Here is a 13324-nt window from a genome sequence, read left to right on the forward strand (position 1 = left end):
TAGGATCAAGAATAACCTGATGGGAAAGATTGTAAGGTGTATGGCAGAACACCAGTAATGTCAGTTCTTCTTGCCTGACAACTTAAAGAACAGAAAATCAATAAATATATGCATATATCTTTGTAACATTGATCACTTTTTTTTGTAACATCGAACACTTTCTTCACAAATATTTTCATTTTACCCTCACAACCAGCCTAGAAGGAGGTTACTACTATTATCCCTGTTTTATAGATGAGAAAATGCAGAGGCAGACAGAGGTTAAATGACTTAACCATGTCACACAGTTAACACATGTCAGAGGAAGCATTTGAACTGGGTCTTCCAGACTCTTAAGTCCAACACACTCTGTCCACTTAGTTACCTAGCTCAAATAATCTTTCTTGAGAGGTTTTCCCAGAGGCAGGCAAGGAATGAGAAACCTTTGTGAGGACTCTTCCAACCCTGAGATTCTATAATCAGTCTATTATTTTAACTTTATGTATCATAGTAAGGTCACTTTCTTCAGGTCAGTGAAAGCCTAGTAACTAACTTAAGAGAGTGAAGGTATCCATCATGACTCAATAAACGATTCCCTCCTTAGTAATATATTTATACTGCAGTAATGTAAGACCTATTTCCATTAAATACAACTAATAAGCTTTTGGTATCTACTGTGAAGCTTGAGGGAAAAACTTAAACACACACACACACACACACTGAAGATATTCTTCAAAAGAAGTATTTTGCTTCTTTTTTTAAGTCAATGTAATTAAAAGAAGTGACTGAAGCTGCAAGACTTTGTCAAAACAAAGAATAGAGAAAACAGACAATATAACAAAATTGAAACCTCAATGTTTATCCTTAGAAGAACTAGGGAGTTAGCCCATCATACACCTCACTGCCTGTCATTACATCCTCTCTGTCAGTTTGGTCTTCTCAGGCAGGGGATGTTTTATGAAGGAAAAAAGTACTTTGTGAGCCAGCTTGGTGGAAAGGCAAGGAGTTGAGAAGCAGGAATATGTGTTTATGTAAATAATGCATATATGAACATGTGTATATACATGTATACATACAAGTACACGTATATGCATGCGTGTGCACATATATGTATATGTATATATCATTATGTATGTGTCCTTGTAAATTTTACCTATGGATTTTTTTTTAATTTCTAAAGCTTGTATAGGGAAAAGGAACTAGAGAGCACACCTTAGTGTGTCTTTAAAAATAAAGCTTATTTATAATTTCAAATCACATTCTTGATCATCAAAATCAATGATGATGGCTTGCTCACTGATCTGAATCAGGATGATGCAGCATTCACCCTGAAGGACAATTACTTCTTGTTTTAAATCCAAACCTGAATGTTTTCCTGAAAACTCTTCTCTTATATTGGTAAGGATGATCGTCCCTCAGAAAAATGTCTATTTGGAGAGCCACACCAGTTGTTTTCCTATTAGTCGTCTGTGCAGTATTTCAGGTCCCTCTACTGGCTCAGCACTAGGGGAATTCTTTTCTTAAGTTCACTGTTGAGCAATGTCTGTTTCTAAATCAGAACTTTTTATTTGAATTTGTAGAGGACTCCCTCTTTCAAAGCATGCCTTGGATGCTCTGCTGTGATGGCTGTTGGTGGTAAAAAAGCAAGCAGCCGTCAGTATGATTATCCCGCTAGTCCTGGATTTGTGCGCAGATCTGATGTATCTTTGTTGCCAAGCGCAACGATCTAACCTAGAGCATTCTGCTACAATAGTCTTGTAAAATTAAAAATTAGTTTTTCAAAAGTTGACAAAACACTCATAAGGCATATGGTCTTTAAATTGCATCATGATTTAAATAATGAGAGGAAAAAATATTAGCAGGGAAATTTCTCAGAGTGATTTCTTACTTCCAAAGCTTTCTACTAATTAATAAAACACATAGTGTAGTTTTATAAACAGTATATGTTGTTCTTTAAATTCAAGAATTACACTCTGAAATTTTAATCCTCTTTTGGAAAAATAAAATTATACATTTGAATTCTGCTTATGTTATTTTCTCAGAAAATTTTTAGTAGTTTGATTGTCTAACTCATCCAAGAAGGCCCTTGCTCCTTTTAATGTCTATCCATGTAAAGTTTCAAAATCCAGGAATCCAGGAATTGATCTGTTATTCTCTTACCATTCTAATCCTGCAAGTTTTCAAATTGAAAAAAAAAATGAGAAGAGAAACTGAAACCATCGGAGATAAAGGAAAATAATAGACTTGGTAGGGCAGAGCAAGTACTGCGTTCTCTTAAGAAACAGAAATTTTTGTTTGAAGTCATCTTGCCCAAGGACAGCCACACTGGAACCCAAGAAAGCATAAAAAGAAGAACCATGAGGGCTGTTTCATTAAAACACTCACATTCTAGCTAATAAGAAAACTCAGACTTTTCAAGTCATAGAATCTAACATTTGTTACCTTCCATAAAATCAGAGAGACACAGCAGTCATTTACAAAAATTTCTGGATCATTCTCTCCCAAAGAAAACCAGTATTTCCAGTTTGACAATGATCCAGTTTAGGAAATATAGGAGACTGTTGTCTTTCCCAGAGCTTTGTCAGATTCTCACTTGAGGTCCACTTTTAGCGGAATGTATGATAAATCTTTGTTTTAAACATATTTGGAGTGTTTATTTCTCATAAAGCTAAAGAGTTCTAATTTTAATTCATATTTTTGGAATTTGTAACACTATTTTTATTCTTTTTTAACTTACCTGATATTTAAAATGGTCACTAATACAATGTGAGATCTTCCAGAGCTGAGATTGTTTGGCCTTTCTTTTTATTACCTTGTACAAAGTGAGTGCTTAATAAGTGTTTTTTGAGTGACTGGCTAACTGATTTAAAAAGAGAGTTCCTTATACTCCAAATCAAAACAATTTCAAATGAATATGAATTAAAGTTCATTTTATATTGAAGAGGTTTGTGGTACCCCTTGACATCAAAGAACATAGGCTCTGGACTCAGAGTACCTTGGTTCAAATTCTATTTCTAATATTCACTAAGTGAATATTACACTATGTGTGTGTGTTCTTGGACAAGTCACCTAACCTTCCTGAGATATAGTTTTCTCATCTTTTAAACAAGGATATTGAACTAAATGGCTTCTGATGTTGCTTTTGTCTCAAGGTCTATGATCCTATGACTTTCTGGAAATCTCCGGGATGTTGCAAAACCATGGCGGGAAAATCACCATTGTGCAGTGATATGTGAAAAGATTGTAAATGCCGCATCACCTGGGCTACTCTCTGAAGTCACTGAGGCAACCTTATCTTCATACTCACAAGGAACATGCTTCTATTGTCAAATGTTCACTGTACTTTTCTCTTTCCATTTACCATGTAGAATTTACTCCCATATCATTCAGTGTCTTGGACTATACAATTTGTTTAATATAGTTATCGAGCTAGATTACTATTTTTAAAAATTATTTTTTCTTCATTTCAAGAGACATAATGAAAAGTCCTACTGGTTCTGATCATTATCTAGAGACCCTTTAAGAATTAACACAAAAGAACAATGATGCCATCTAGTGGTCAAATTTAAGACGGTTGCAAACATGGGGAGAAAATGGCATTATTATTTGGTGGGATCGTGCACCTAGGAACTCCCCAATTGGAAAGTAGCTGGAAAATTAAGGAATTAGGTTTAAAATTAAGTAGTCTCTCTCTCTCGGTTGCTAAAGACATCCTCGGAACTCTACATGACTAAGCCTGGACTCTGAAAACAAGCTTCACATTCTCTTGTCCTCTCCTTTCTTTGCCCTCACTTTCAGATTTTTAAAAAATGACTAATTGACGAATGTATCTTTCCAATTCTGATATGATAGACGTTGTGTAACTTCCATTGAGCATATACAGTTATTCCCTCTACATTGCAAAGTTCCCCATCGCAGTTTTGATATATCATGTGTTGGCATAAGAAGATAAATGGGAATTTGGGAGGAGTTTTGCAGAAGCTGCAGATGCCATGGGAAAGCCAGCAGACAACAAAGAAAAAATTTAGAAATTCAAAAATGCATAAAATACATGGATAATATTATATATTATCAACCCAAATATTACCATAACGTACTGCAAACACCCCATAAAAGAAAAAGAAAAATTCAAACTTTTTCTCTGATAAGAAAGGGAGGGCCAGGAAATTTTATGTGGATTTTCCAGATCGAGGGGGTGCAGTGCTCCAAACCCTCATGATGTGGAAGGGATTACTGTATTTGTGTGCAGATGTGCGAAGATGCGGTGAGTATATTTGACAACTTGAAGCATCCCCAACTGTCAGCAGAATACCCTCATCAAGATAAGATGTCTGAGAAAGTTCCCCAAGATATTCATACTGCTAGCCTGGAGCACCCAGTCCACTCTGAAAGGATGGTTTTTTCAACCCCTTTCCCAACATTCTATGGGAAGTCTCACTGGGTTTTGGAATCCTTTCTTAGCTGAAGTACTGTTCACAAAAACCAAAACCTCAAGACTTAGCTGTCTCCCACACCCAGAATATTCAATTCTGGTCTATTTCTCTAAGTTCAACAGATACTCATTAAACACTTACTTTGTGCAAAGAGCTGGGAATATGAAGAGAAAAATGAAAAAGAAACAATTTCTACCCTCAAGAAGTTTTAAGATTCTTTTGGAAAGATACAACATGGGCACAGATAAATAAATACAAGAGAGTTTGAAGAGGGGAAAGAGGAGCTTTTCTAAGAAGAAATGTTACTTGAGCTGAATTTTGAGTGAACAAAGGATTCTAAGAAGCAGAGGTGAGAAAGGAGTCAACCCAGGCACAGGGGAGAGCTCTGTGCAAAGGCACTCAGTGGGGGAAGGATTATTTAGTTCAGGAAATAGCCTATGGTCTTGTTCCTATGAAACACTGAGTAAGTGAAGGGGGAAAGAGGGAAAGTGTGAAAAGGAAAGTAGGAGCTCGACCATGAATATGTCTGTTTCCAACTTTCACGACAGACAATGTGGTGTAGTGGATAGAGAGAGGGGTAGCTTTGTAGCCAAGACAATGTGAATTTAAATTTCTTCTATGATACATACTGGCAAATCACCTAACCACTTAGTACTCTAGTCTAGGCAACTGTCTTCTAAAATTCTAAATTACAGAGAAGGTGTGGAGCAGCACGAGTAAAGGAGGTTTTCTAACCAGTAGTTCTATACAAAAATGAAATCACAAGCCCAGTCTCTGTCTCTTAACATATCCAAAACATGAAGATGTGAGATATTTTGGTGGGATGTTTACATACTATTGATCACAGACTCTAGCTTATTATAGAAGTCCATATTTTAAAAGAATATAAAGGAAACAAGAGGAAAATCATAATTCAATTTTTATTGTGATCCCAATTTTCACTTGAAAGTAACATGCTGAATCAGTCTCAATGGGTTTATATAATGATTGATGTTTAATTCCAGTTCTGATATAATCGACAATCACTTATTAAGTTCTTGCACTGTGCTTTGTACTCCCTCACTGGAGGGAAGAGAGATAACTGGGCTGCTGAGGGTATGGGGATAGTATAATGAATGTACAAGGGAAAAACAGCTCTACAATGACATACTTGAATACTTCAAGGATCCATGATTTCTAATTGGGGTGGACACTGTCCACCATTGCAGATTGCAGTCTTTCTATGACTTGGTAGATGGTCTTCTTGAATTATTGTAGTAAAATAAAATTCATCACCTAATTTTCTAATCTCTAGTAATGAGAGATGTGTGTGTGTTTACGAGTGTGCTTTAAATTTCAATTAACAAGCACTTTTTTCCTCTTTCCCTTCTTCCAGCACTCCACCTCCCCCCATTTAAAAAAACAACAACCTATGCATGGTCAAACAAATCATTCCTATATTGGTCATATCCAAAAAGTGATGCCTCATTTTGTAGCTTGAGTCCTTCACCTCTGTTAAGAAGTAGGTAGCATAGTTTGTTATCAGCCCTCTGGTGTTATAGATGGTCATTGCAGTGACCAGAATTTTCAAATCTTTCAGCAGCTAAATGACGAAGTACATAGAGAGTTGGGCCATGAGTGAGAATAGACTTGAATTCAAATCTGACATCAGCTTACAGGCTTTGTGACTCTGGATGAATTGCTTACTATCAGTCTCCTTATAAAATGGGGATAATAGCACCCAAGGATCAAGTAAGATAACAATTGTAGTGCTTGACATGTAGTAAATGATATGTAAATGTTAGCTATTGTTATTATTATCAGTTGCTTTCTTTTGTAATGTTGTTATTGAATAAATTGTTCTGGTTCTGCTCACTTCATTCTGCATCATTTCATATAAGTCTCCCCAGGTTTCTCTAAAACTATCCCTTTTAGGCATTTCTCGAGGACATTTCTTGATATATATTCCATCACATTCATATACTATAATTTGTTCATCCTTTCCCTAACTTATGGGCATGATGAGTTTTGTTTGAACTTTAGCCTAATAATAATAAAACACCTACTTTGTAGGATTGTTGTAAGGATCAAATGAGATAATATTTATAAGAACTACTTAGCACAATGTAGATGCCATGCAATTCACATTCCCTCCCTCCTCTTAAGTTTTGCAGAGTGATTTATAAAAGTTATCTCATTTGACCCTTACAACAACCCTGCATGGTAAATACTATTATTGCCATCCCCATTTTTCGGTTGAGGAAACTGAGACAAAGTTAGTGATTTGACCACGCTCACATAGGTGGTAGTGATGGGGTGCTTGGCATCTATGTTTGTAAAATCAATCTGTAAACTCGATTTGTAATACCAATTTGTAACATCAGTAATGGTGGGGTGCTTGGGATCTATATTTGTGACATCACTTTGTAAAACCAATTTGTAACATCAGTCTGTAAAACCAGTTTATAAAATCACTCCACCCCCCAGCTTCAGAGCATTAACTCTGCCCCTTCCCCTGAAGAACTCTGCCCAGCAACAACTCATGAATTGTTCATCTCAGCTTGGAACAATAACAAGCTATTCTTGTGAATCCTTCACTAAAGTATCTATAAACATTCCAGCTTAGGAAACTATCTCCCCCTTGTATTGTGTCCCGATGCCCCCATGAAACCTTCGGTACCCTATCTCCAGGTTGACTCCTTGACTGCCTCAATGTATCCTTCAGGACCCTATCTCTGGGTTAACACCTTAGCCTATTATCCACTGAGTCTCGGTTAGCCTTGGTTCCCAGATATCAATCTTGTCAAACATGACACTGATGGGTGGCAGACTGGGCACTTCTCCATCAGCCCTTGACCATTCGCTGACTTAGTGACATTTCAAGCCTAAAGCCACACCTCCAGGTAGCCCCCCCTTGGGCTTTTTCCCAGTGAATCATGAGCAATACTCCTGTGCAGTTACATAAAAAATGCATGTTTCTTTAAACACTGGCCCCACCTTAACCCCTCCCTAATCCCACCTTTAATCACCTAGTTAGCATAATTGACACAGGTTCCACTATGGATTATCCTATATAAATCTTAATTCTACGCCCTTTGAGGTTGCAGGTCCCCCTAAAGGACTCTTGCCCTCTGTACAGCCTAACAATAAACTTGCAGGTCCCCTAAGGACCCTTGCCTGCTGTAAAGCATAAAATAAACTTTTACAACTCTAATTCCAAGTTGGTTTGGGCCTACTGAATTCTTTCAAGACTGAATCCCAGGCTTTCTGGTCTTGGATAAGATCAGAATTCCTGCTGAACCTATTGTGAGCCATCCCTCATCAGTATCTGAGGCTGGATTTGAATGTGAGTCTTCCTGAATACAGTTTTAATACTCTCTCCACTGTGCCAAATAGCCACCTAAGATTATCCCTGGAATAAGAGATTTACCAAAAAAACCCTGATTAGTCAGTGCCCGCTAGAGCTTGTATTTGCTGGGAGGGCCTGTGAGAGTCCTGAGTCCAATTCATGCCATGACAAGGCTTTAATTCTTTGTATAACATCAAGTATCCTTTTTTTAAAAAAATGTAAACTATTACTCTTGCTTTCTGCTAGAGGTCTCCTCCACTCCCTCTTCTTGGGTCCAAGGCTATGCCAGTTAAGCTCATTCTTTTGGAGGTCCCACCAACCTAGGTTTATCAGAGTACAAGTGCAGTACCAGATTCCATGCCTTTCTGAATTGAGTACAGATCAATTCAGAGAAGCTCATGGCCAGAAGGCTGGCCAGCCAAAGACAAGTTGTTTTTTTTTTTTTTCAGCCAGAGCAGCTCACAAAAATCATCTTCCAAATCACAGAGGGGTTGTGAATTATTCAATGGTGGGGGGAGCTCATCTAGACGGGTGAGACCTGGTCAGATCTCTACCTCCTGGCTCCCCAGCTTCCTTCAAATCTCAACTTAAAGAAAGAAGGAAGCCTTTCCTGATTCTCCTTAATCTTAGTGCCTTCTCTCAGATACCATCTCCAATTTATCCTGAGTGTTTCTCATTTGTGCATTGTTGTTTGCATGCCTTCCTCCACCCCATTAGATTGTGAGCACCTCAGGAACAGGGAATGGCTTGTTTTGTTTTAGGGGGTGCCTTTGTTTATATCCCCATCATTTAGCAGTGCCTGGCATAGAATGGGCACTTCAGTGCTTGTTGACTTGACTAGACTTGACCTTTATGTCAAGCTGATTTTCCATTACAAAATACAAAACTGTCTTCATCTCATTGAATCATTTAACCTCTCTTTTCCCCAGCAAAAGAGAAATGTATCATTGTATTTCCTTCTTTTGAGTACCTTAAAAGTAAATATTTCAACAGAAATGGGTTTGCATGTACAGCAAAAAGCAACACAAAGATTGAAATTAGATTGTGTTACTACCTCCAGTTCTAAATTGCAAATAGACTAAAATAATTTGAGATTAGAGAGAAACCTTAGACACTTAGAAAGTAATTCAAAATCTGGAGGCTGATTGGCAGTATCATAAGGTAATATAGTTGGATCTTATAGATCAAGAGCTAAAAGAACTCTTAGAGTTCATCTAGTCCAGCTCCTTAATTTTATAGATGAGGAAATTAAGGCCCATAGAGGCTTAGTGACTTTAGTCATATTGTGACTATAAGTTTAGCAGTCTATACGCCATACTATACTACCTCTCACATCTTTCCTTCCATTTCAAGGACATGTGGCAGAAAGTGATTGGGTGAGCCCGAGCCAGCAGAAATGAAGGAAGAAAAAGAACAAAACTTGTATATGGGGAAGAGAGGAGATAGGTCCCTAAATCCTCCTCCTATTGTCCAACTAGTACCATCTGGGAGAGAAAATACACTATTAATAACAGAGCAGTGGGTTCTGGCATCGATTTCACTTGTTTCCGATTCCCACAACTCTCCTACCCACACCCCTTGCTCTCTCACCCCACCCCACCTAAGAATTTAATATTTTTAAATGTCTGTAGACTCTTCCCAGAGCCATACAATAATCTATTTAAAACTGTAGTGGGGTGGGGGAGGGGGGGAGGAGGGGGAAGAGATCAACTTGGTCCCTGGGTGACCTGCAGATTCATTCACTAGGAACATTCCAGGCTGGTTTAGTGGGAATGCACTAGCACTGTTAAGGTGTCTCTTGAGGAAGAAAATTATGAAGTAAGAAGTAGGAGCCATAGCTGCTCCAAGAATCAGAGTTACTTTTAATCATGCTATCAATCATTCTCCAAACATGTGACTCATTTCAGGAAATCCAGAGCATTTGGGAAACACTGGGAAAAGCAGATTGATTTTTTCTGCTAGTGAAATGCCATGCAAATTTAAGTTGTTTGATTGTCTACATCTCCCCATTTCCTCGCTCCATCCTCAAATATGATTTTATCCATTGACTTCAGATATATTGAAACAATTGGCCCTTTATGCTCCCCACTCCAAACCCAGTGGTTCAGTGTTTCGGGTGAGGATGATTAACCTAGAGAGAAGACTTTTGAGATGCGGAGAGGGGAGACATTATACCTGGAAGAAGGATTCGGTTAATTCTGCTTAGTTCCAGAAGGCAGAATTAAGAGCAATGCTTACAAGCTGTCAAGAAGCAAAGTTAGTCTTGAGGTAAGGAAATCTTCTAACATTTAGAGCCAATCAAAAGGTGAATAGATTGTCTCAAAAGGTAGTGGGTTCTTCTTTACTGGGTGTATTTAAGCAAAAAGGACTCTTGTTCAGGGATTAATTCAGGGAGGACTGGATTAGATAGCCTTTGAGCTCCATCATAACTCTGAGACTGTGAATATGAAGAGCCAAGTGAAAATAGAGAGAATGGTGAAACAGATAGAGTATTTCTTTGCTTATTCTATATCACTGTCATCATCAACAACAACAACAATAATGTTAAACACCAAATGAATCAATGGGTTTGGAGTTTGGGATGGGAAGCATATGTCTCCATGGCTTTTCTCCATTTACATTGTTGGGGGCCAGGAAGTAATGGTATATGGGCTAGTGCCTGCTTGCTTGATGTATGACCTTAAAAGGTAATGTAGAAGATGTAGAGCTGTAGAAGATGATTGGCTATGTGTACCTATAAGTTGCCCTGATGCGGAAGTTCAGGGCAGTAGCGATGTAGCTGAGCCTGAATAAACAACTCCTGCAAACCTCGGGTGCTCTGTCTGGTAATTCCTCCTAGGAGGCCGGTGACGACCGAAGACTTACCATGGGTAAGTAAGAGGATGGGATATCAATAGCCCCCCACAATTGGCGCCCAACGTGGGGCCTGGGTAGGGTCCGAGAAGACCGTCTGGGCTGTAACTTAGCTCTCCAGACAGCCTCATTGGTAAAGAGTACCTTTGAGAAGATGGGAGGGGCAGGAAGTGTCCCCGCAATTTTGCCCGAGGAGAAAGGAGTTATTGCCGCACAGCTTTACAAAGTGTGCGCGAAGGGCGGTGTAAAGATACCGATAAGAACGTGCCACCAGTTTGTAGAAAAAATATGGACCATCTGCCCCTGGATACAACATGCGGGGGTGCAGCCAGGCCGATGGGCCGTGGTGGGACAACAAATGGCTTCATATGAGAGAACAAACCCGGGGTCATTAACCCCAACCGAATTCACCGTTTATCCTTAACAGGCTCCTCTAGTGAAGAGTTGGAGGAGGAATCGACTAGCTGACCTCCTCAATATCTGTGGGAGGAGTTGAGAGAAGTGGAGAGGGGATTAGAAAGCGGGGAAGATGGCGACAGCGAAGGAGCTGGCTCCGCGCGCTGTTCGCTGGGAACAAGAACCCGGAAAGGAGGAGTCAGTGGCGCAAAAAAAAAAAAAGAGGAAGTCCCTACATGGGAGGGGGACGCCTGGGCTGCCGAATGGGTGGAAGGAAGCCGTCCTCCTCCCTTCAACCTTGCGGGAGGCCCGATCACTTTTAAGAAGCAGATAGATAACACCTTAAGCCCCACCTAATTACTCTTTCTGGTTTAGGTGATTAAATTGTGGGTTCGAGTCCCACTTAATTACCTGTTGGGTGATTAAATTGTGGGTTCGAATCCCACTTAATTACTCTGGTCTGAGCAATTAAATTGTGGGTTTGAGTCCCACTTAGTTGCTTGTTTAGAATGAGTGGTATATGTTTTGAGTGATTGGTACTGTGAACAGAACTGTTACATGTCGTATCTTGTGTTTCTGCTGTGTTCTGTCCCTTCTGTGTCTTTGTTTGTCCTATCCAGTCATCAGGTCCATTATGGGCCAAGGGTCATCCACAGCCGGCCCGTGTACTCCTTTGAAATGCCTTTTGGACAACTTCACAGACTTCCAGAAACGGGCCTCTGGATATGGGGAGTCTGTGACCAAATTTAATTTAGAAAAGTTCTGTACCATTGGCTGCAACTGCAGGACATTCCTTTGAAATGCTGTATCTCTTTCCCTCCTTCTTTCCCCTGCTGCTGAGTGCAGGCTGGAAAGGGAGAGAAAGAGAGCAAAATATTGTCTTGTTTAGGTTATATGATGGTAAATGCAAGTGAAAGAGTATAGGAGAAATGTTAGGTTGGAATTAGAAAGAAATAAAGTATGTATATGATTTTAAAGGGGCTTTAATCAAAGTCCAACAGGAAGAGTAGACAGTAGTAAAAGCAAGAAATTTTAAGCATGTAGCAAAAAAAGGAACATGGGTAGGAAGTTAAGATAGGTATAAGTTAGTTGCTATTGAAAAGTGTGAACAGAAGTTTTAAGATCTTTAAAAGTTTGAAAATCTCCTCTTCATTCCACTCTGGCCCAGTGGAGTGAGGAGAGGGTGATGGGAGGGGGAGGGAATCTTTTCCCTCAGAACAAAGAGGCAGGTAGATTAACATTTAACTATTTCCTGCCTCACTTAAAAGAGAAAAGTTTGGTGTAACAGAATGCAACTAAAAGGCAATTGAATGCATTCTGGTCATCTTTGAAAAGTGTCACTCCTAATTTGATGCTAAAGAAAAGTTGGAATTCATTTTACTATTTGGCATTTAGGCAAATTGGAATATTTTCCAAGATTTGATACATAAGGTGAGGTTTTTGGGTTCTCTAGAACTGGGATAAGGGAGTAGGCGCCACTCCCTCTCCCCTTGCTAGGGAAGTCAAAGCTGTCACTTTCAAAGAAGTTTCTAAGGAGTGGACACAAAATTTATTGGAGTAAAAGTTGGAACAGCTAAAAACATTGGGGGGAGGCATAGCAGCTATATTGAGGGCCCCTGGGGCATGCAGATGACCCTCTTTCCTTTCAAATCCCGGGGACCACAACCAAGCTCTGCAACTGTGGGGAGAGGAGAAAAGCCTCTGCACTTGGTAAGCCTAATTTTCTATCAATAATTTTGGTATATGATGAATCGGAAATGCAATTAATGTCATTATGTCATTGTTCTATTATGGTATCTCTAAATTGTAAAATCTAAATTGTAAAGTCCTCTTATACTGTAAAAATTGAGTGACAAAATCAGTTTTCAATCTGAGTTTTGTTGAAACTAAAGATGGAGAAAAAGTTGTGTAAAACTAGCTATGTTACTTTATCAGTTCTGCTAACCCTATGTTATAATGTTATTTTCATGTGAATTGGATTTTTTATGTTATAATATCTGATGGTTTAAAGCTTTTATATTTGGGATACAAACAAGTAGTAACAATACTGCCAATATTTACTGTGATAGCTGATTGTCCATTTAACTTTTTGGCTATTCTGGAAATATACAGTGATTATAAGTTGATTGGTTGTATGGCAGCAAAAAAAAAAAAAAGGATTTTAGTTTAGTATAACTTCATGTGGAGTTTTAAGGTCATCAGATTGGTAATTCATTTGTTCCTATTTCGAAGTTCAAACTTGAGATGATATCATTATTGGTAAACATCTGTACTATCTATGCTGTATGAAAAGCAGTTTCTCTTAAAGTTTTGGAGTATTGTAATTTGGGAAAAT

This window comes from Petaurus breviceps, unplaced genomic scaffold (assembly GCF_028583685.1).
Source record: "Petaurus breviceps papuanus isolate PSGF00001 unplaced genomic scaffold, PetGlider_PUasm1.0 76, whole genome shotgun sequence".
In the NCBI taxonomy this organism is placed as follows: Eukaryota; Metazoa; Chordata; class Mammalia; order Diprotodontia; family Petauridae; genus Petaurus; species Petaurus breviceps.